The 24,358-nt window shown below is 50.8% G+C and overlaps 1 long non-coding RNA gene across 1 annotated transcript in view; it reads left to right on the top strand.

Annotated features, from left to right (window-relative positions):
• Positions 1–24,358, top strand: part of LOC106505250 — a 215,180-nt gene that overhangs the window by 92,694 nt on the left and 98,128 nt on the right. Inside the window, exon 4 of the long non-coding RNA XR_002336641.1 lies at positions 8,004–8,211. This is a non-coding gene — a long non-coding RNA (uncharacterized LOC106505250). The remainder of the gene's footprint in view (positions 1–8,003; positions 8,212–24,358) is intronic.

Genomic DNA, 24,358 nt, shown 5'->3' with positions numbered 1-24,358 from the left:
ACTTGGCTGAAAGGGGCTTCTCTCCTAGATTTTAAGTCTCCTAGATTTCCTTTAAAAATATTTTGCTTTATTTTTTATATTCAAGCCGTCGAGTCAATGGAATTTATTTTTGTTTATGGCCTAAACATTTTCTTTTGGATGACTAATCAGTGGTGATAACACTATTTATTAAAATTTCCTGTTGGGGAGTTCCCGTCGTGGCGCAGTGGTTAACGAATCTGACTAGGAACCATGAGGTTGCGGGTTCAGGCCCTGCCCTTGCTCAGTGGGTTAACGATCCGGCGTTGCCGTAAGCTGTGGTGTAGGTTGCAGATGCGGCTCGGATCCCGCGTTGCTGTGGCTCTGGCGTAGGCTGGCAGCTACAGCTCCGATTCGATCCCTAGTCTGGAAACCTCCATATGCCGAGGGAGCGGCCCAAGAAATAGCAAAAAAAAAGACCAAAAAAAAAAAAAAAAAAAAAGAAAAAACAAAACCCTGCCTTACCTTCTTTTTTTTTTTTTTTTTTTTTTTTTGCCACACCTGTGACATATGGAAGTTCCCAGGCTAGGGGTCAAACTGGAGCTGCAGCCACTGGCCTACAGCACAGCCACAGCACCATGGGCTCCTTAACTCACTGAGTGGGGCTAGGGATCAAACCCGCACCCTCATGGATACTAGTAGGGTTCATTTCCTGAGCCACAACAGGAACTCCTTCTTTCCCATTTTAAAAATAGTTTTCTGGGAAATTCTCAGGCATTTATTCTCCCAAATAAAGTCAGGATTACTTATTTCAAATAAAACACTCACATTTTTAAATTTCTAATTTGAATTTCTTTAAATGTATGTGATAATTTTTGGCGACGTTGTATTTTATATTTAGCCTATATATCTGAACATACAGTACCTCTTTTTCTTTATTCAGATCTTGTTTTATATGCTTCAGTAAGACATATAGGTTTTGTTATTATTGTGAATGGAGGCACCCTATTTCTATTTTAAGTGCTTTTTACTGTAAAAAGAATGGCTATTTTATATATCAACGCTCTTACTAGAACCAAACTCTCTGACTCATGTTAGGAGTTTTGGGGTCTTCATTCCACTTCGCTTTTGTGTCTGGCCATGTTACCAGACTCTCGCATTGATTCAGGTGGTTTTCAAGGACTTGTCTCTTGGCTTCTCCGCAGTGGCCTTGCTTCGCTGGTCTCCCCCAGGAAGCAGGTGGTGGAGGAGAGTGAGGAGGTGACGTTAATGGGTGGTCAATATGACGGGGCGTCTGAGAGCTGGGCTGGGGCACTGCAGCCCGAGGCAGGTGCCTTTCCAGCCTTCTTCCCGGCAGGGTCGCCTCTCAGCTTGATTCACGGGCCCTCGGGAGAACCTCTGAGCCTGCCCACGACCTTCAGGTCATTGAACATTCCCAATGCATCATGGCCGGGCGCTTTTGGAAAATATAATGCGTGTAAATTGCTAGAAGAATGAGTATGAAAGAGAAACAGCAAATCGCCCAAGGTACAAAATATAAGAGCCAACTTTTATTATTAGTTCAACGACATACAAATAGTCCACATAAAATATTAAAAACGTAAAATACAATATAAAAGACATAATCATAAAACTATTTTGTTAAGTGGCTGTAAAATTTCTCCGATGGCTCTCGATTGCTTTTTTAAACATTTTTTAATTATAGTTGATTTACAATGGTCTGTCAATTTCTGCTGTACAGCAAAGTGACCCAGTTACACACACACACACACACACACACACACACACACACACACACACACACATATTCTTTTCCTCACTTTATCCTCCATCATGTTCCATCACAAGTGATTAGATACAGTTCCCTGTGCTGCACACCAGAATCTCATGGCTTATCCACTCCACATGCAATAGTTTGGCTCTACTAACCCCACTATTCACAATAGCCAAGACAAGGAAACAACCTAAACGTCCATCGACAGATGAATGGCTCTCCATTTCTTGTCACGGGCAGGGAACAAACAGCTACAGACCCGCAGACACGCTTGGAGCAGCGCTGCCTTAGGCAGTTTAGGGCAACTGGCTTGAGTGTTCATATGTGGTGAGTACTCAGAACGGATCCTGTAAGTCGTGGAGCTTGTAACAGGGGCTTGTTCCAGGGCAGTTCTAGTTTTAATAGCAGGTAAATGGGCACAAAGGATAGAAAAATGAGGATGGGGGCCCTTAGGATAAGATTGCAGGTTCACAGTCAGGGATCCAGTGGTCCTCTGATGTTCTAGCTCTGACGTTTTGTTCACTGATGACGTCAAGCACCTGGCCGGTGTGCTCACCACCCACCTGGGATCTGAGCACCTCCTCTGTGCTCCGATGGGGGAGGGAGGGAGGTGGGAAAGGCAGGTCACTGGTGTGTTCTGTCAACTACACTTACACATGGTTAACATGGGAAGTTGCATCTTATAAGTTTACCACCAACCCCCCCCCCAACCAATAACTTTTAAAAAGTAGAATATAAAGTCTCTTTGAAAGTGGTTCATGCTATGGAGAGGAACAGGCGCTGCAGGATCAGGGGGTGCAGAGTGTCTGTGCACCTGTGCAGGGGGCGCCCTGTGAGCCTCTGTACGGGCATCGGGGAGGCCATCCTGGTGGAAATCCAGCCACCAGCAAGGCTGGCACATGGGGAATTCGAGAAGCTTTTCTGCTTTTTAGGCCTCAAAGACGTCAGTGAGAATGTCGTAGATCTCTGAAAGCAACTTTGAGAAATGCGGAAAAAAAAGTAGGTTATGGTTATTTTGTTACTTCCTCTAATATTTCATTTAAATTATAAATTAAAAAAACTTCTTTGTTGTACAGCAGAAATTATCACAGCCTTGTAAGTTAACTATACCTGAATAAAACCTAAAAGAAAATATAAAAAAACAAAAGGAAACCCCTCCCAAAAAACCTCTTTCCTTGGGCTTCGAAATTGTGTCTTATGATTTTGTTTTAAAAAATTAGTAAAATTTAACAATTACTTTGAAAAGCCTTTTACAATTTGGTCAATTAAATTTCCTTAAACGTGTAAATAATTCTGTTTCTTTTTTTTTTCCCCTTAGTATTCCAAGTAGACTCACTAAACCTTAGTAATTTAGGTAATTCATAAATATAAGTAAAACTTATAAATATGGTAACACCTAAATTCTCTTGGGCATTTCAATATTGTTTACTACGCTCTTACATTTACAGCTTAAACTCTTAAATGTAAATCAGTCACCCAAGTGCATATCAAGTTAGATTCACAAAGCTAATCAATTAGCTGCTCCAATATCCCAACTTCTCATAAACGTGGCAAACATTATAAATACCAAATATACTGTAGAGGAGGAAACAATTTTCCTCTATCTTTCTTGGGTCTTCAGTTAATCAAATTAACATCAGAAAGATTAATGGGAGAAAAACAAATTTAAAGATGTACATACAGGAGCCCCATGAGGATATGCAACCTAGGGGCAGCTTGGGCAGCTGAGACTCACATGTCATCCTGACTTGAGGAATGGGATGAGGACATCACATCTGCTCTGGGTCCCTGACCTCTGGACTTTTTTTCGGCTACACCTGTAGCATGCCAAAGTTCCCAGACCCGGGATTAAACCTGTGCCATAGCTGCAACCCGAGCCAGATCGGTGACAATGCCAGATCCTTAATCCGCTGCGCCACTAAAGGAGCTCCACTTCTGGCCTTCTTATCTGGGAAAAGAAACTTTTTTTTTTTTTTTTTTGGTCTTTTTGTCTTTTCTAGGGCCACTTCTGCGGCATATGGAGGTTCCCAGGCTAGGGATCGAATCAGAGCTGTAGCCACTTGCCTATACCAGAGCCACAGCAACACAGGATCCGAGCCACGTCTGCAACCTAGACCACAGCTCACGGCAACAACGGATCCTTAACCCACTGAGCAAGGCCAGGGATCGAACCTGCAACCTCATGGTTCCTAGTCGGATTCGTTAACCACTGAGCCACGATGGGAACTCTGAAAAGAAACTTCTTAATTGTTGAATCCAGGGTTGTCTGATTTCTGTTACAGGCAGTAGAATCCAATTCTAAATGATGTGATGTTATTTCTATGTCTAGAATACCGTGGTGGGTTGACGTGTGTTCTCCAAAAGTCCTACTATGTGTACAAGATCTGGGCAATCCTACGTACAGCCCTGGGGTACCTGTGAGCGGGATTTTATACGGAAATGGAGTCTTTGCACAGGTAATCAGTTTCAGATATGCTCCCCCTGGATGGCTGGGCCTGGGCCCAGGCCCGATGACTGGCAGCTTTATAAGAGAAAGAGAGGATTTTAACACAGCGACACAGAGAAGAGGGACGTGGAGACAGAGGCCGAGAAGTTGCCACGAATGAGGGAGAGCCAAGGATTGCCAGGAGCCACCAGGGTCTAAACAGAAGCAAAGAGGGGCTTTTCCTTAGGGATTTCAGAGAGACCATGGCAGTGTCCACACCTCCATTTGAGACTTCTCGCTTCCAGAGCCTCCAGAGGACAGATTTTTGTTCTTCTAGGATAGGTTCTGTCACATATGAACAAAGACCTTATTGCCACCAAGTTTGCGGTACTTTGCTAATGGCAGCCCCAGGAAACCAATACAGATCCCAGGATTGGGCCCCTTCTGGGACGTGGAAGGGCCACTCCTTTCTTCACGTGACCAAGTCACAGGGAGGATCATTATCTACCTTTGAGTCTGTCGTCCCTCCCGAGACTGGATTTCTCCAGAGAGTAACTACGTCTTATTTTTCTGGTGTCTCCAACCAAGGGAAAGTGACTAACACATGGCAGGTGTTCCCTGAATATGGACAGACTCCGTCTATCGAGTGGCCCATCTATCACGTTATTCATCACGTCTGTCTTTAGAGGAGGAGGGGTCTGGTCACACCTCTAGGTTCCAAGGGTATCATCACATGATGTGCTCGCCTTGATGGCTGGGGCCCTGGCTCTTCACTTTCTTCTTTCTGCCAGTTGTCCTCGTACTCAGGACACACTGGTCCCCTTTTCTCTTCCTCGCACTGTCCCTCGCAGCTAGATGGACATCAGTGTCTGCCATCTGCTTTGACTTGTCTCTTTCTCATTCCAAACACCTTCTCCTGTCCCCCTTCCCTGTGGCCCCATTCTCCTCGTGACTATAATTTCCAGCTCTATGCTGAAAATTTCCAGACCATTATGAGCTCAGATGACCCGAGCTCCAGATCCGGCTCTCCAACCCACTACTTAAACCTGCACTTGTCCTTTTGGAAGTGCAGGGCAAACTGTGTCCACACTGAGCTTGTCTTTTCCTCCACAGCCTGCTCTTCCCTCCCTGGGCTCCATCCATAACCTCCTCACTGGTCTTCTTGCCTCCAGTCTTGCTCCTCTGCCATCCCTTGTCCAGGTTGAACCAAGAGGGATTTAGGGAAAAAAAAAAAAAAATCACCCACCTCAATCTGATCACTTGACCACCCCGTTTCAGCCTATAGCAGCCCTAAGCACTGAGGCAGAACCTCTTTCTGTGGTTTACAAAACCTTTGGCAACCTGGCACCTGCTTCCAGCTTTCCCCGTATACTCTGCTCCCCCTGCATTAAAGCTTCCTTTCGTTCTTCAGACGTGCTTACTCGCTCTTCCCTCCTGAGCTCCGTACACACTGTTCCTTCTGCCTGGAAAATGCTTCTCTTGCATCCTGATCAGTGATCCCAGCTCAGCCTTCCTTTACAGGTCCCGCGTCCTTGGGGCGCAGCTCCCTCGCACTGTTCCCTCCCTCTTCTTCCCGTGCATCACACAGGTAATGATGAGTTTTAATATCTATAAGTCCTTTCTAGACTGCAGCCTCCCGTAAGGATAGGGTCCATTGTGTCTCCAAATCCCGCACGTCCCCCAGATATAACAGGTGCTCAATAAATACTTGTCTAATCATTGAACAATGAAGGAACAAATCTCCGGGGTACATCAGAGATGCTCGATGAGAATTGGTTGGATTAATGACCTTGAATAAACTTTTGTATATTTCCACTGTAATCCCCTTACTTCAATTCAAACCTCTATCCACTCAAAACTGGAATTTATTTTTTGGCCGTACCTGTGGCATGTGGAAGTTCCCAGGCCAGGGATGGAACCTGCATCACAGCAGTGACAACATTGAATCCTTAACTGCTCGGCCACCAGGGAACTCCCAAACCTGGGATTTTAGTGTCACCCTTACTGGTCTCTCTGCTTTAGCTGACACTGCATATAACACATCCAGATTCACAGTCTCAAAGCCTCGTTTTCATGAGGTAACTCCCGAGAGGAAAATTCATTCATCCCCTCAATAAATTCAGAGCAAAGCCCAGCTCCAGGGTTGCGCTGAGCCTGACAGAATGTTTACCATAGATTCGTTTGCTGTTTGTGCACTGGGGTGAAGGGGCGTGCTGATGGCTTGTGGGCTGGCCGTGTATGCCAGCGCTGTGTGCAGAAATGCCTGCCTCCTCCCACGCCCCCTATGAACACGTGGATCTTTGGCAACACAGCCTGCTGTGAGGTTGGGGTTGCTTACTTTGAACTGCATTGCTTGTTCCTAAAAGTGACCAGTGCCATGTCCCCAAGCCGTGCGCAGAGATGGGCGGGTGGGCTTTTGATGCTCCTTCATTGGTGGGAGAGCTGGGGAGGGCTCGGCTGGGGAGGTGCTGTGTTTAGCCTGCACACGGAGGACTGACGTCCAGGAAGCTGTCTAACCTTAAATGAGGCGATTCCTTGTTTGTCTGATACTGCTTTAAAAATGAGAAAGCCCCTCATCCCTGGGCTCAGGAATGCTGCCGCCGTCGGGGCCTCCTGGATTTGCAGGACGCTCTTTCTGCAACCCTGGTGGCACCGACTCACTGACTCAGCTCATCGAGGCGGAGGAAGCCCGGCTGGGGATTTCTCTCTGGCTCTGGGTGCAGCTGTTGGCCTGGGACCCTTGGTCCTGCCAGGACCCGCCCGGCTGGAAAGGCCCCCGAGGGAGAGATGGGAGCCGGGGGGTAAGCTGGAGCCTGTATCCCGGGCGTTGGAGCCTCCCTTTCCGGTCCCGTCTCCCTGTAGACACTCCGCATGCGCACTACCACCATCTTAGGAGGGGACTCGTCCCGCCCAGTCCCGCGCAGTCCCACGCACGGGGGGCGGGCCAGGGTGAGCAGCAGACGGAGTTTTGGCTTCGAATCTGGATCCATCTCCATCTCGGCTCTATCACCGCACTCCCGGTGAACTTTGCACTCCGTTTAACCTCTCTAGCCTCGGTTTCCCCCTCTGCACCATGAAGAGACGATTCATTTGCAGTTATGTTGAGGTTCTGGAAGCTTCACATCATAGAGCAGGGGCTGGGCACTTTGAGAGTGCAGACACCTGACGAGGGTAAGGACTGTGGGGGTGCTTTGCCAGAATGACCCAATTCATTCTGCTTTGTGGAGAGTTCCAGGGTTGCTGGTCCAAGATTCCTGTCCACAGCCTCTTACAGGCATCCCCTGGCACCTGGCAACAGGTGTGTGACTGGGCTTCCTCCCATCCCCTAGGCTGGACCACACTCCGGCTTGCTGTTGACAGTAGCAGCGAACGCTGCTTCCGGTTATCGAGCATCGGCTTTGCTCCGGTGGCTGTGCTAAGCACATGCATTAGTACAGTATCTTTTTTAATCTTCACAGCAAACCAATAAGTTAGCTACTGTTACTACCGTCATTTTACAGATGAGGAAGGGGAGGGCGAGGGAGCTGACGGGGCTTCGAGTTAGGAAAGGTCACTGAGCTCCTAGCTACCCAGTGTTTGGCCCTTGGCGAGCCCAAGCTTGGGATCAGGGCACATGCTGCTTCCTGATGGTTCCACTGCTCTCTGGGGGCTGGGATTTTATTTTATTTTATGTTTGCAATGGAACAGACATCTCTGGACTGGAGATACTTCTCGAGACATGCACACCTGCTGGTCCTTCTATTCCTTCTTCGCCTGGCTTGCTCTGGGGTCAGTCTCTGCTCTGGACTCTGCCGAGCACCTGGGTCAGGTCCTGATTCGTGCTTGTCATGGTTTTTATTCTTCCAGCCGGAAGTGTCTTAGCTGCCCGAGCCCCTCTGCTCAGCTTTCGTCCATCTGCATTTGTCCTGGCCTCCTTCTCTTCGCTCCCGGTCAGCGCAGATTGGCCCCCGGTCCCCCTGCACGATCCCAGGGCGCTGCCCATAACCTGGGCACTCCCCGCCAGAGTGGTGTCTCCTGCCCAGCCCAGGCCTTGAAGCTGTGCTCTTCTGACGAGGTAAGGTCTCCGCGCGCAGCCGATGGGGCCACGGAGAGAGGGCGGGGGACAGGGTGCGCAGGTCTGCAGCATTTATCAACGGCTTTGTCTTTTGTTTAATTATGAGCGTGTGTTGAATAGGAGACAACGGGGACCACCACGCTTATCACAAATACGTGAGAAAACCATAAACACTCAAAGCAGATCGATCTCATATCTGTTAGTACAACCCGTCGCCTTTATAAATTGAATTTCTGCTCCACTATCATGTGCCCTAAAATATTGCCATAAAAAAAATCTATCCTTGAGTCAAACGGCACATTCATCTTTTCAGATGAATTTCAATGTATGTACAACCCCAGTCTTGACCTTATGTATCCCCCTGCTTCCTGGATAGATATGGGTTAACTATACTTATTCAGCCAGAGCAAAAACCCGACCAGGTAACGTTCTGAGCTGACATATCTGTGCTTTGCTGGGGAACTTCCAGAGAGTTCTCGACCTCAAAAGTGAGTCCGAGGTGGGAGGCTCTCTTGCCTTCTCTACACCCAGAAGGAGTGTGCAGAAGTGAGAGTGGAGCAGAAAGGCCAGCCCCCTGGAGTGAAACACAGAGGGGATGGGTTTTCAGGGCGATTCTGCATCTACTGTTATGGGGGAAAATTTTTTTGTTATGACTGCTGCTCGTCTGAAGTACTTACTTTCATCTGTTAGGGTAGCTTTTCCCTTGAGAAACAATAAAAGCCACGCAGCTCAGTGTTTTATTTGTGGATGAGGAACCTGTGCCAAGAAGCCACAAGATGCCCAAGTTCCCCCCCCTCCCCAAAGAGCTCAGGCAAAGGCTGGCCAGGCCTGCCCTCTGAATAGAGGATGCTGAATGGGGTACAGTCCCTGGAAAGGGGGGCTCCTTAGTGATGTCCTAGGGATGGCACCCCAAAAAAGTGTGGGACAGGAGAGGCAGAGTCCCGGGGGAGGCCCTGGTCTAATCAGGCCTTTCCCAGATTAAGGTTGGCCTCGCTTAGCTCACTCTTCAGGTGTGGCTAATAAGCGATACCCTGACCCTTTAATCCTCCTTTATCCTTGGTACCAGCCCTGCAACAAAATAAGACATTGCCGATGAGAGCAACGAGCCAGCCCTGCACTGATTGGCTCTTCGCCATCTCTGGTCAAATCCCTAAACTAGAAGACAGGCAGAGGGCTTCCTGAAAATCAAAATGGATTTTATCCCCTGAAGTTTTGAAGCCTGTTTGAGGGGAAGCGGGGTTTGAAAGATCCTCTCTGAAGATGCATCCGTGGTTTTATGTTGAGTATTGCAGTCAGACAGACAGCTGGAAATCTGTGAACGTGTGGGCAGGCATAGAAGCTCCAGGAAGTTCTCTCCTGGTAGGTCCGAGCTGGAGCTCTGGACGAGGAATGCAGGAAGGAGGAAGGAGAATTGTGGTTGCGTTTTGGTCTGCAGAGCATAGTAACCTTTGGCAATTTGCCTTATTTCTCCAAGCCTCTGTGTCCTGACCGTAAATGAGCTCTAGTGAAGAGTAAAGGAAATGATGTGTATTAGTGATCTATGGCTGCTGCGTAACAAATTACCCCCAAACTCACTCACCTAAAACTGTGACATAATACAGTGGATCTGGGCTGCTGGGTCCTCTAACTCAGGTCTCTTTAGGGGTCAATACAGGCATCAGCTGGGCTGCGGTCCCGGCTCCGTGGAGGAAGGGCTCGCTCATGTGGCTGTAGGCAGGCTTCGGTTTCTTGTGGGCTGATGGACTGAGGCCTGCTGGCTGGGGGCCTCCCTCAGTTCCCCACCCAGTGGGTCTGTGCACTGGGCAGCTCACGATAGCAGCCAGTCAGGGAGCAGAGCCAGAGGAAGAAGGAAGTCACAGTATTCCGTAGCCGAATCTTGGAAGGGACATCCCATACTTCTGCTGTATTCTATTTGTTAAAACTGAGACTCTAGGAGTTCCCTGGTGGCTCAGTGGGTTAAGGATCAAGCATTGTCACTGCTGTACTACGGGTACCATCCCTGGCCCAGGAACTTCTGCATGCCAAGGGTGCCGGAAAAAAAAAAAAAGAGAGAGAGAGACACAAGAGCCATCTCCCTCATAAAAGGAGATCATGCAGGGTTGGACGCCAGGGGGGGGCTCACTGGGAACCATTTCCAAAGCACCCTACCCGGCCCCCATGTATACATAAAGTGCTACTTATTGCCTCCCATGCTTGGTGCTCAATGAATGCAGCAGGCTTCAGTGCTGCACTGACATCTCTCCTTGGAGAAGGTTTATTCTATGGCCCATGGGCACCACCCCAGCCATCCAGAGCTGCATGGATTTTCCCCTCTTCCCCGAGGTGGAACCCCATCCCCTTAAGGCAGCCCTCTGGGTGGGGAGCGGGTGAGCCCAGGGCTACGCCGAGGCTAGCAGGTCCTTATTATGCAGCTCCTGCTGGAGCCCAAGGAGGCCAGAGACAGCTCCTCCCAGGACTAACTGAGCTCCTGCAATGTGAGGGGCGGCGACGCAGAACCGACAGAAGGTCTGGATCACACAGCCCTCATGCTTCAGGGAGGACAGACAGACAATAAGCAAGATAAATAATATAGCACAACGCATCATATTAAGTGGGAAAAATCAGGATGTTGCAAATCCACCCAAACTTCCGGTTAGTTTCCTAACACGTGACCCACATGCGGTTAACCCCCAGAGGCTGCGTCATTAAGAAAGCGTAAAGCCTCACTTCTTGGTCCCTGACCAATTCATATGGTTGCTGACAGTCACCTGTGTGCAGCGACACACCCGGTTTGCATGCCGGGTCACCGGCATTACCTCTAAGATGAGTCATGGCAAATAAGTCAGGCCAGCACCGCTCAATTAATCATTTGTAGGTAACAATGCAGATAACATTTACAGTACATTTTTTATTTTTACAATAAAAACACAAAGCAGTTTCCTGAACTGAAGCATTCGTCACCAGGGGAAGAATTCTGAGACTGGCGCAGCGGAGAAACCTCGAGGTGCACAGCGCTTTGCTGTCACTCGGAAAGCCCTTCAAACACCCCCACGTGCTTCTGACCTTCTACCAACAGTCCCTGGACCATAACTCAAGATTCGATTGTACATCATTTTATTACGGATGTCACACTGAGCCAGTGGAATGTACACATACATTTTTCCTATACAAGCGATAAGCTTCAGCTGAAGAAAATATTGCTTTGAAAGATGTGCGTACTCTTTGAAGTTAAGGGGTTAAAAGCCACAAGGATATTAACTTAGAGGGGATGTCCTGAGCAGCGGATGGGGAGATATTCGATGGCGACAAATAAAGCAAAGGAAAAGTATAAGTTGCCATTAGAAATAGTGGGCCGGGAGTTCCCACTGCGGCTCAGCAGGTTATGAACCTGGATAGCATCCATAGGGGCACAGGTTTGATCCCTGGCCTCACTCAGTGGGTTAAGGATCTGGTGTTGCTGTGAGCTGTGGTGTAGGTCGCAGATGCAGCTCGGATCCCGCCTTGCCGTGGCTGTGGTGTAGGCCGGCAGCTGCAGCTCTGATTTGATCCCTAGCCTAGGAACCTCTGGGTCCGAGAACCCAGGTCCCAGAATGGAGCGTGTGGGAGCATCCTGTACAATTTACACTCTGAAGGAGACAGAAGCACTGCGGGCTTCCAACCGTGACTCACCCGATCGTCACTGGAGCTTGGAGCGGGGGACCGGGTGGGTGTCTCTGTCCCCCTGAGCAGTTAAGTGGGATCTGACACATCCGCCCTGCGGAGCCAACGCCGAGGCCAGAAGGAGCAGGCAGGGCAGGAGGGCAGTGTGGGAGTTTGCCTGGGAACTTGTCATTGCAGAAGGTCAAGGACACGTTTGTGGTCTAGAAGAAGAGCCAGTAGCGATGGACGCACAGAGATTCTAGAGGTGCTAAGAGGGCACCCTTTCTTCAGTTCCCCAAATACAGCCCACGGGCAACCTCGCGTGGAACTGAAACCATCACCTCTCACCCTTTTGAATCACAGCATTGCCCGTGGCGTCCACATGCAAACCCACCCTGGGGAGTGAAGTGAGGAGAGGTGCCCCCACCGAGCTCCAGGTACCATGTCAGAGCCGCATGCACGGCTCATCTCATCAGCTCATCAACACCACGAGATCAGTATGTGTAGCCCCATTTTACAGACGAGGAAATGGAGGCTCAAGGGGTGAATTACCTACATAGATTTATGGGGTGGAGTTTGAACCTGGACCTTCTGATACCAGAGCCAATGTTGTGACTAGACTGATAAGTAGCAGCATCCGCCATGCGGCTCATGAATACTTTATGCGATTGGACAAGGTCAGGGCTGTAAGTGGCCAGGTGTTTTCTACCTGACAGACAGGCCCAGGTGGAACCGCTCCCGGGCAGGCCAGAGAATGAGCTTGTTTGGCAGGGAGGGTCTCTGGGGTTCAGGGAAAGTGGGCGAGTGGAGGGTGGCGGCTGGAGATGCGAGTGGGAATGGAGCACTTCCTGTTGTTGGGAGCCCAGGGCCAGACCCCCTCCCACTCCTCACTGGGTGGTCCACAGCCCCCTGCCTCCCGTATTCATTGGACTGAGCTTGGCAGTCATTTAAATTGATGGGGTAAAGGTTTGCTCTGTGAATCCAGCCACCAACACTAGACATTGCAGTCAAGATGCATTGCTTGGGAGTTAGTGCTGAAAAAAAGCTATTTTACAGGAAATGGCTCCATTAACGAAGTAAAAGAAAATGGGAAAGAAGAGGGGGCCACACAGCCTTTCCTCCCGCCTTTCACAATGACGGGCGGGCGGATTCCAAATCAACGTGAAAGATACGATCACAGCTGGGTTTTTTTGTTTTTTGTTTTTTGTTTTCCCTGAATGCTGAAATAGGGGGAAATCGTGAATTTTCACCGGTCCTGGAGGCTGGAGGTAGGAAATTTTGCTAAATAGGATGCTCCCACCAAGCACGTTTTATTAGCTCCACTCCCTGACGGTGCTTTCAATTTTTAAAACAGTTGTTTTAAAAAGCCTCTGGGGGCACACACAGCAATCTCAGTTAATCCCATAATAATAAAACCCAGCAGCTAAAATGCTGCTGTAACAATCATGACCAGCTCACAGGCTTGAAGATGGATTGTGAGGAGGATTGCCTGACAAGGAGTGTTAAGAATTCACCTCCGATGCCCTCTCCTTCCTTAGCAAGCAGAACAAGGCTCATCTTTCTTGTAGGGCTTTGCTGAGCTTGCCTGAAGGCAGAGATAGATGAGGTAACCTCTCAGCATCCTTTCCCATCCCGTGTAAGATTCATCCTTCGTAAGCCTGCATATTATCCCGCTGGGCTCATGCACCACATTCTGTTTATTCATCTGTGGACAGACGTTTGGGTTGCTTCCGCTATCTGGCTATTGGGAATTCACCCTATAGTTATAACTGCTTTGTGAAAACTGAAGCATCTTTTTTTGTGGGGGGAGGCGGAGTGTGCGGTTTGAAGGCAAATTCTACTTGGGAGCTCCTCTGACCCCGTCAACATAAACTCTGGGTCGTAACCAAACTCTAACCCCTGAGCCCAGATCCCCCAGTTGTCAGGAGCCCCCGGGCACCCACAGAGAGCAGGTGTGGGTCCATTCAGTCCTTGGAAGGCAAGGACCCCCAGCCACCCCCACCCCCCAGTTTGGTGGTGCCGCCTTCTCCTTTTTTCACTCGTTCATTCATTCAACTCCATTCACTGGCCGCCCATGGTGTTCCAGGCGCTCTCGGGGAATTGTCTTCCCCGCTGTGTTTGTTACATCACAGCAAGCGCCATCATGGCTTCGCCTGCAGAAGCTGGTGAGCCTGCGAGAACGTCAGCTTGCATGGGTGTTGGGCTCCATGACCGGAATCCAAGGCAAAGACCCTGTGAAGTCTAATCAGAGGTGCCCTTCACATCCTTCAGGACGAAGCACTGGGACAAGTGAGCATCCTTCCCGCTGATGGGAATGGCGTCCCTGTTGGAATGGACTGCCGCCCCCTTCAGCCACACTCTTGCTCGCTTTTTCTAAAGACATGACACTAAACCACAGCAGTATAGGAAGACGTTGCTCAGTGGATGGTGCCCGGGTGGTCTCTATGCCCAGTGAAACCACATGGCGTACAAGATCTGTTTTCAGAAATTCAGGGGGATGCAGTGGGTGACTGTTTATTGGCTGTGAAACCAGAATGCCTGGATATGGACACATCTCTGACACTTCCTAGCTGTGTGGCCTGAGGCAAGTTGCTTAACTTCTCTGAGCCTCAGAGAGTCTTAGTCTGAAAATATAGGTGATAGTAGTACCCAAATCATGGCTGTTGAGAATTAAATGTTAAAATGTGCAGAGCATTTAGAATAGTGCTTGGCACATTGGTCATTGATGGAAAATAGGTTAAGAGTGAGATAGATGCTGTAATAAAGATCTTTCATATGATGTGTGTTATTTAGAGAGAGGATGAAATATCTCCCTTAATATATCTATAGTAGGGTTGGTTCTTATTATAGATGTCCAGCTCAATAGAGGTGAGATTCTTTTAGAGGGGAGAGCATCATAAGACTGAGAGGCCACAAAAGTGTCCCCTAAAGGGTTTGTGAATGGGTAATAAATACGGCCCCGTGAATCACTCTTGTGAGCCCAAGGGCCCCTGAGGCTTTGGTGGAGCTGATGATGGCCTCTGACTAGGAAAGAGCTTGGTTGATGGATTGTTTGATTGATTGATTGATTTAGGCTGTGCCCACAGCATGCAGGAGTTCCCAGGCCAGGGAACTGGACCATAGCAGCGATCAGAGATGCAGCAGTGACAACACTGGGTCCTTAACCCATTGAGCCACCAGGGAATCCATGGAAAGAGCTTTTAAATCATGAAGACAAAACATCCTGGACGAGGCTAGTCCACTGTGATCAACATCCTTGCCTTTGTTGTGGGAGGGGCTGTCTTAACACACATGCACCCTCCTGTGCCGGGAACGCTGTCGATGAAGAGGATTGTGTCTCCATGGGGGGAGCAGAGGGGGCTGTGGGGCTGATGAAGAGCGCCACTGGAGCCATTCCACCCTGTAGTAGAGAGGAAGAGCCTGCCACCGCCTCCTGGAAGGACCGTCCAGGAGTGTCCCCCCACCCCCTAGTGACAGGCAGTGCTTCATCACTGCCTCCACACCTGCAGTTCCTCTCTAGGCAGTAATGCAAAGGGTCCAAGGGGACCCTTGCTTGAAAACAGTTCTGCTCCCAGGTGGGAGATGTGGAGGGTGTTCAGGAGACGTCTCCTGTTGTGCATGTGGTTCATTCTTTCTCGAAATCCGCCCTCTCTTCCGGGGGTGGGGGGCGCGGCTGCGCTCAGCACCTCCCAGGGAAGCGTGAGACACGAGAGAAACGGGTCTCAGCTCGGCCCACCTCCCCTCCTCTACCCTCGTGGCCAGTGCGCTGCCGTCGGTCTTCCTCTCTCTACCCCACTCCGGCTTCGGAAGGGGAACCATCCCCCCTCAGGTTGTGTTCATGCCGTGGTCAGCGTTCCGAGGATCCACGCGTGGTCTCTATTGGCCTGAGGAGCCAGCCCTGTGCAGCCCCCCCCCCCCCCCGCCGCCGCCAGGGCTTGAACAGGGAGCTCCAGCCGCAGACTGTTGGCCGGACCCGGGTCAGGTGGTTTGGCCGAGTGGCATGTGTCACCATCAGTTAGGTGTTCTGCAGACCTCTTGTGGTCTCTGGGTTTCTGCTGTTTTGCTCTTAAGACGCTGCCTCCTTCTCCATGACCGCAGATATTCAGACGTGCAGTTTACCCACCCTTCATCCATTCAGGGTCTGACTAGCAGACACCTGCTGGTGACTGACCTGTGGGCCGACTCTGCTAAGCTTGGGGACCAGGCAGGGCCCTGCCCCCTCGAGATGCTCATCGTTCAAGGCTTCTTCCTTAAGGTTGGAGGTGGGTGGGGAGGAGGGAGGGACATTAAAGGCTTCATCTGCAGAGTTCCTGTCGTGCCACAGTGGTTAACCAACCTGACTAGCGTCCACGAGGATGCGGGTTTGATCCCTGGCCTCTCTCATGGGTTCAGGATCTGGAGTTGCTGTGAAATGTGGTGTAGGTCAAAACGTAGCTCAGATCCCGTGTTGCTGTTGCTCTGGCGTAGACCGGCGGCTGCAGCTCTGATTGGATCCCTAGCCTGGGACCCTCCATATGCTGCAGGTGCAGCCCTAAAAAGACAAAAAAAAAAAAAAAAAAAAAAAAAAGAGGATTCACCTGGGGAAAGATTAAGGCAGGGACTGTTCACTGAGGGTGGGTGGGGTTAAGGGGACCAGCGAGGGATGCTCAGGCCCCCAGGGCGGTAATGATGGAAGCCAGTACTACCCCAGCCCAAAGGGGCAAGGGGAGGAAGGAGTGTTTCGGAGCCAGTGAGGACCAGAGCCCACAAGAGGGTTCACCCACAGGCCTGGCTTCTTACTTCAGGAGCCAAAAGGAGGTCACCTGCGGGTGGGGAGCTTCTGAACGAAGACCTGGAGGAGCTGCCTGGGAACTGCCTGGCGATTACACACCAGATAGGACACGGTCTTTGTTCTTGAGCGATTTATGCTCTCACTTGGGAAAGCAAACCTTATACAACACAACGACGGCAGAGGAAATAAAAAAGTCAAGGCGAGCCCAGCAACAAGCAGGATATACCAGTGGCAAAGGCAGCCTGTGGCTCTGCCTGGTGGCAGGGGGGTGGCACCAGGGCTGTGCTGAAATGCGCACATGGAAACAGGAGGGAGAGATGCCGAAGGGACGGGAGGCTGTTGGGTTGGCACGGCTGCTGGGGCAGGGGCTGCTTTTTCGGCAGCCCTGTCCATTTTAGGTTCGGGGTTATCTTCGAAGAAAACAAAATGCTGTCTGCCTTGCTGGATTCAGGCTCATTTTATGGCTATTATGATGTCGGACTGAGCACCGCAGGAATCGGGAAACTACAGCGCAGGTGATTCTGCCGCCCCAAATGGGCGTTCTGAGTGAGGCGGGCACTCCTCCGCTTAAAGGTTTCTTCCCAGTTTCTGTCTCCTCCGCCCCCTGACCAAGGGGGAGTCCCATCAACCCAGGCAGGGAGAGGCAGGTTTGGCAGCACTTCCTCTCTCCTGCAGGGGTTTGCCCCTAGACGTCCCTTCCCGTCTCCTTCTGACACTCAGCTCAGCATCTCGGTACCCGGGCTCCTCCCTGACGCCAGTATTCCTGCCACGTGGCTGGTGATAAGATGACACAGATAGTACATGTCAGGTGTGATGCCTAAATATTCTAAGACAAGGGGCTTGCGGGTGTCACTGTGTGGGTCGGAAACAAGGGTGCCTTGGAGAACAACAGGCACGAAGCCTTCCCTGGAGCAGCTCCCACACCAAGCCCAGCGCACCCCTCTTCTCATTTCAGCCCCCTTCGCAGGACAGCTGGACGCCCCGCCTTCCGCGGAGACGTCATGGGGGCGTGGCTGCCCCGCGTTGGTCCGACCATGGCAGCGATCCTGGTGATTTGAAAACCAGTTTTATTTGTGAAGATGCCCGAGTTTCCCCACATTTCCCAAAACAGCGCCTTTCATTGGGCACGTAAAGCCCAGGAGAGCAGCCCTGGGGAGAAGCACAGCCGAATTCACAAAACACAGGATAAACGGCTGCCTCTCAGCTGTGCGACTTCTCGTCGTCTCGCGCATCCGTTTTCCTGCTGCAAGAACGGGTCCTCGGGCTCTGGTTGGCGAGTCCTGTGTGTGGGCCTGTTACCTGCTGAGCCCTCACTTGGAGACTGCAGAGGTTAGCTCCTCGCTAGACCCCATCGCATCCCCGTGATGTCTCTGCTTTCCATCAGCCCCCCTGCCTATTGCGGATCTTCTTGACACGCATGCCTTTATGCCAGCTCCCTCTGAGCCTCACAAAGTGTGCGGCTGGACCAGCAACACCGGGGAGGCACGTCGTGGGTGCTCGATAATGAAAATGCCTGGCCTGTGGCAAAGGGGAGCCAGAGGTCGCCGTCTGGCCCATCCGGTTGTGTCCGCCACTCCAAGGCTATCTTCCAGAATCACAGGTGGTCAGCACCAACCGCTGAACGTACACCCTCCCGAGAACCTTCCAGGGCTCTGCCCTCTCCCCATCTGTGCCACCCTGGGTCCCCAGGTCCTTTGACTCAAGGCTTTAGCATTTAAACTGGCAGATGATGTAACCGGAGGCTCCCTGGAAAGGGCCCCTCCCTCTAGCTCACCCACCTTAGCTACAGCGTTCATCAAAAATGATTAATGTTCCAGAGCCCTTGAGAATTATCTGGGTCACACCTGGCCATGCTGTCACCAAACCCCGCAGTGCGTTATAGTCACAGTGAAGGAAGCCACCCCCACTAACCAGCCCCCAAGACCTGGCTAGCACACCAACCAGACTTTTGCATGAGGGGGGCCAACCGCCCCCTCCCAGGCTGGACAGTTTGTACGTCCTGTCAGTCCGATGCTCAGCCAGAGACCGTGGCCACCTCTCTTTCGGCAAGACCCAGTTTCCACAGCTCCACCCTCTCGCCCAGGAGAGCAGGACCAAAGGAGGAGGCAGGGGGACTTGATGCCAACACGTAAAATAAAAAGAATTGTAAACTGCATACTTGTGTTTTGGATAAGATGTCAAGAAAGCTTTCTTCAGTTATGGAAATTCCTTTAAAATCAACAAAACCCCATGGGTTGTGTTCTTTGGTGAGTTCTTCCTGTTCTTTTGCCTCCTTTTCATTTTCACCGTAAGAATCCATAACCAGCCTAAAGAACAAGTCTTGCTGCATAATACAAGAGCAGTAGAACTATGGGTGATATTAATAATACTGTACATTTATCGAGCATTTTTCAACTTTAAAGCCCTTTATAAATATTAACTAATTAATCCCCTTAGCAACAAAGTAGTTACTTTGCGGGCTTCTAGGCATATAATTCAAGAATGGCCTGAATTATAAATCTCCCTGTGGAATGATTTGCCATCTCTTTCAAATATACCGCATTGGTTGAGATGCTGTTTCTGTCTTCTTCTGAAGTCAAATTTTAAAAATCACTCTAAAAGAAAAGCGGAAAAGAAAAGAATTCTAGCTGCAGCCAATGTATCCTAGTTGTCAGCTTGCTTGTGCTAAAGGCAAAAAATGTTTTCAGCACTGAATCTCATCTAAGGCTTGCTGACTACTAACCATGCCCTAGATGCTAGCATCTCTGATGGCTCACATAGAAAATTCCAGAAACAAACATCCTCCATTCTATTTAAGTGTATTTAAAAATAAAACAGACATCAATACTAATATTGCTCTGGGCTATTATTGCCTTAGGTGTTTTTCCTCTTTCCTTTCTGAGGTTGGAATCAATAGACCAGCAAAGACAGTGGGTACAAATGCTCCCTCCCTTCTCTGCTCCCCCCTTCCCCTCCTGCTTCTGCACCTGTGGGTGTGTTTTGCGGCTGCCTCACTGTTGAGTGCATTTTCTGGTGCGAAGCAGTTGCTCAATAAATGCTGATACAAGGGCCTTGGAGAACGTGAGCAGCTCAATGTTGGCACAGACATGTCAGCCAAAGCCATTTGTTCCCAAAGCCTCCCCAGGGGTCCCTACAACTGAAGGGGTGAGTGACAGGCCTCACGAGTTCTGAGGGGCCGTCCTCTTTTCGTCCGGAAGCTGGGATTGGCAGCTTGAGAGCAGAAGCTGATTCCATCTGAGGCTGCAAGGGGGGAAAAAAAAGGCCTTGTCATGCCTTACCCAGCATACCTGCCCAGCCTTCCTTGCTCCGTGGATGCCCCTAGGCTGTGCGTTGCTCTCCTCCGAGGCCCTCTCCCTTTTTTCTCCCTTCATGGCTCTCTTTGATTTTTATCTTAAGCAGGCTTTGTTTTATAGCAAAGTTACCTCCGTGTTTTTTTTTCTTGCGGGGGGTGGGGGGGTGCAGCGTCCTAACTCCTCTGAGAAATGCCTGACTTTAGAAGAGAAATTTCCAGGAAATTGCCAAGGATCCCAGCATCCCAGGCTCTGAGGTGCACAGAGGGACCCCAAGGCCTTGGTTCTTCCTCAAACTGTCCCTTAGGAGTCACTCAGAGATGAGCCAGGCTCTGAGACTTGTCCCACTGAGATGGTTCTGTGGGATTCCTAAGATGTCTGAGAGTTTCAAAGAGTCTGTGAAATTCAGAGCTGTCTCGGGGCTGACCCAGCTGCTCACTGGCAAGACCAGGGGGATATCATTCACTACCCCACTCAATGCCAAGTCCTCTAGGGTCTGCTGCTCCGAGGGATGCTTCCTTGGTCCCCCCCCCCGCTTCCAAACAGAAGCCATTGGGTCCAAGCATCTCACACCACCACTTACTGATGCTCTAATAGGTGTTTCTTACTGGAGCTTTTTCACAGACAGTAGGAGCTGCTAACTCTTTCTGAGCAGCTGATACCAGGCTCTGTGCCCTCTGAGGCCTTCCATCATCAGGTTCTGAGGCCTTCCTGCAAGGTAGAATTCAGCAAAGCCAACTCCAAACCTGCACAGGCTGTCCCACCCACGGGGGCTGTCCTGGGCCACACAGCTTCAAGGCACAGACCTGGCACCCAGACACTTGGGCCAATGGCAAGATTGGCCCCAAAGCTTGGGCTCCTCGTCTGTGAGGCAGGCTGAGCTTATCCGCCATGCAGGGCTGTCAGGAGGCCAGGTGATGACACAAGGGTGCAGGTCGAAGAACCCAGCCCTTAGGCAGCTTCCTTCCTTGCTTTTATGGTGGCAGATGCTCTCAGGGCATCTATTCCAGGCTCGCTCTCTAGGAATGCAGGCCACGTTCCCAGGTGGCCAGTCAGGGCGCCTGGAAGCCAGGATCTGGCAGAGACTCCACATGGGGTGGTAGCCCCTCCCCGCACCCCCGCCCAGGTGCAGAGCCCACACCCCCCTCTGTTTACCAAGCAGGCCACTCCAGCGCGGCTTCGTTGCCAAGGACAACGGTGGCTTTCCTGATCTTATTCAGCTGTTTTATTATCTCTCCCACAATAGAGAGAAGGGACATGTTCTAATGAGGGGAGGATACGACAGGGCTCAAAAGCAAGAGGAACCCCCCCACACACCAAGTCTGAATGCTGATGCTGCGAGAGGAAGCACATCTGGAGCAGCTTGGTCAGTGGTCCCTGCTGGCCAGGTGGCCACATCTGCAGCCCAGATAGCGGGTCTGGGAACAGCCCAGGGCATCGCAGTTGCGATGGGAGGAGCTCATACAACCAGGAGCCTGACCTCTCCAATGCCAAGTGGCTGGGCCTCGACTGCCCTGTCCCAGGCTGCACTGAGGTGCCTGTCCATGCGACGTCCACCCGGAAAGCCACGGCCTGCCGTGGCCCCAGCCCTGTTACTCCCCACGCCACAGGGCAGACAGGAAGGGAGTGAGGCCGCCCACCCGTCAGGCTCAGTCAAGGGAACCCATGCGGCTTCGCAGAAACGGTAGGTACCAGGGATCGAGCTGGACAGGGAAGACTGCAGCCTCTGGGCAATTCTGATGAATAGTTGCCCTGAGGAATTCCAGAGTGAATTTTTAAAAAGCCCCCTCAAAGGGAAAAGCGAAGACCTGACCGTCAGGCAGACGAGGGACCTCCTAGGACAGTTTGCAGAGATGCTCTCCGGCAGGTGGTTCTCTGCTCCCAGGAAGGGGATTGGATTAGCAACATCAGATGGTGCGGAGGGTGGGGCGCAGGGCCTCTGCGTGGGAGTCAGGCAGGGAGTACAACTGCCGGGATGGAGGTGACAGGCCGGGACAGCCACCCAAGTCCCAAAGGCAGCGCCAAGGCCAAAATCGAGAGTGGCGACAGGCGCCGGCTGGCCTGTTTCACCCCAGGAAGCTGCTCCGTGGCTCTGGATGGTGCCAAAGTGGAAGAACCAGGGAGCCCTGCCCCGCCCCAGCCCAGCCCAGGCAGGCGTGGAGCCAGGTCCCCCAGGGGGCAAAGGGCACAGGGATTTGGCAAGAGACTGAAGCTGAACAGGGAAGAGCTCCCTTCCCTGACTCACGCCTGGCTGTCTAAACCTGCTGGAAAGAAAATGCCAAGGCGGGAAGAGGAGCCCGGCTACCACTTGACTGCCTGGGAAAGAAGGCTGGACAAGGGCCAGTCGGGTAAGGATGCAGCACACCTGCCTCCCGCAGCCTCCCACAGCCTGCCCGGGGCCTCAGGCCCGAGTTGGCACGGAGACCATTCTAGCGGCACTGTGGTGACAAGGAGGAGTTTCACGTCAAGTGCACTCCTAGGAACGGGTGGCCCTGCGGTGGCGACGAGGTTTGGCCAATGGAGAGACGCCGTGATATCCCACTGGGCCTGGACGTGCTCCACCTGCTTGCGGGGGGCGGGGGGGGGGCTGGCCCTGCTCGCCGGCAAACTGGGGAGAGACTCCCATATAAAAATCAAATCGTGGCTGTGCGAATCAGCAGTTCTCCATCAGAACTCCTTCCAGAGAAGCTCCTTCCTAAGCCCTTAACATCCGGAACAGATTGACAGGCTGCAACCGCACTTGACAAACGTGCCAATGAACCTGAGGTTGAGCTCAAGCTTCCCCTTGTGTCTCTGGCTCTGAGCAAATAACAAACAAGCATGTCCTCAGATGTATAGGCTCAGCATGTGTCTGGGAGATCGCCGTAAATCCCATTATTTTACAGGATAGACGGTCTTTCCGGGTGTCTATGATATGTTTGGAAAGTTAACTTTAATAAATAAAGGGGGGTGGTGGTAGTGGAAGACCTTACTGCATTTAAAATAAAAACACTGGAGAGGGGGTTAACCCTTTGAAGACCAGGCATTCTAAAGAGAGGTGATCTTTCTGGCAACGTGATTCGCAAGGTAGGATTTCAGGTCTCAGAGACGGAGCAGTAGTTCAGCTCCTGACCCGTGGGGCTGATCTTTTAACTTCATTTTCTCCTTCCTAAAGTAAACACCCCTTTTTAAAACACCACTCTTTCCTGAATGGTGTTTCTCTGCTGGGCTATCTATTAATTGTCAGTTTATTTAGCAAACCTAGTTTGCTTGGGGTTGACGGATCTGTTTCATATCCTTCCTTAAGAGAGACTGGCTTATCTTTACAAAAAAGTGTTATCAGGTGCCTGGTCTAAGGATCATTACTTTGATTTATTGCTTCCTCTGTAGCAGACACCCAAGAACAGGTTTTCCTTAAGCCATAGCTGTACTTTTTTTTTTGTTTGTCATAAATATTCGGTGCCTCTCGTTTATGCCTTAAGTGCTGAGCGGATTTGGGGGCCAGACGTCTCGGGAGTTCAGCCAGGCACTGTCTCCCTGGTCCCTCAGCCTCTGATGGGTGAGACCGTTTCCAGGGCCACAGGATGAAGAAGCCAGGGGACAGTGGTAGCAGGAGCAGGGGATCCTGGTTCTCGATTTCCCGGCAGCCCCAGCTTCCTGGAACTTTGGAAGGACCTGCCCAAGGAGCTTTCCACCCAGAGCCAAGATCCCCTACTGGGTACGTGAAGGTCCCTGGCAGGCACGTTCCAAGATCTCGGGTGCATATGGGCTGGGAGGGGACGGGGGCGAGTGAGGCCTGAGTGGGCCTGGGGGATGCCCCAAAGTTCAAAGGCCTGAGAGGAGAAGTCATTCTAGCCTTGGTTTGTTCTTTGTCTCTGGTGTTGGCGCGAATCATGTGCTTTCCCTCTGCTCTCCGTTTCTAAAATGAACATCTGAGTAAGGCTTTTATATTTTCCATTTTAAGAGAAATTCGGAAAGTTCAGAGAGACTGGGGCTTTCCCCAGATTTTTGTCCTAAAAAAAACCCATCCCCAAATATGTGTATATATAAACATCTGTCTCGTATACACATGTATCAGAGGTAAGTCTTGCACTATCAAACTCTGTCCTGGCCGCACGGGAAACAAGAAGAACCTCATGCGGGTGTTTCTGAGCAAGACCCCTAAGTACTAGTTATTTTGAGAAGAAGAAAGACAAGGAAAAGAATGAGTGGAAGTTTCAGCCTTTCCTAAACTACCGAATGACCCGATAATACTCAACTAGTTGAAATGTTAAGGGAAGTTGGAAAGATGAAAGAGCAGAACAGAATTTCTTTGTGGTGTGCATGTGTGTGTGAGAAAGAGAGAGACGGAACGAACCTTTCCATTCTTAGAACCATAACACTAACTATTCATGGCCAAAACTACTACTGCAGATCCCATTGGCTGCGAAACCCCATCAGTCATCATTTCGTACTATTTTTGCTCCTGTATTTCAGAAGGGGTGGCAAT

The sequence above is a fragment of the Sus scrofa genome, chromosome 11 (assembly GCF_000003025.6).
Source record: "Sus scrofa isolate TJ Tabasco breed Duroc chromosome 11, Sscrofa11.1, whole genome shotgun sequence".
Classification (NCBI taxonomy): domain Eukaryota; kingdom Metazoa; phylum Chordata; class Mammalia; order Artiodactyla; family Suidae; genus Sus; species Sus scrofa.
The sequence above is the reverse complement of the archived record's forward strand: the minus strand, read 5'-3'. Positions and strand labels throughout refer to the sequence as shown.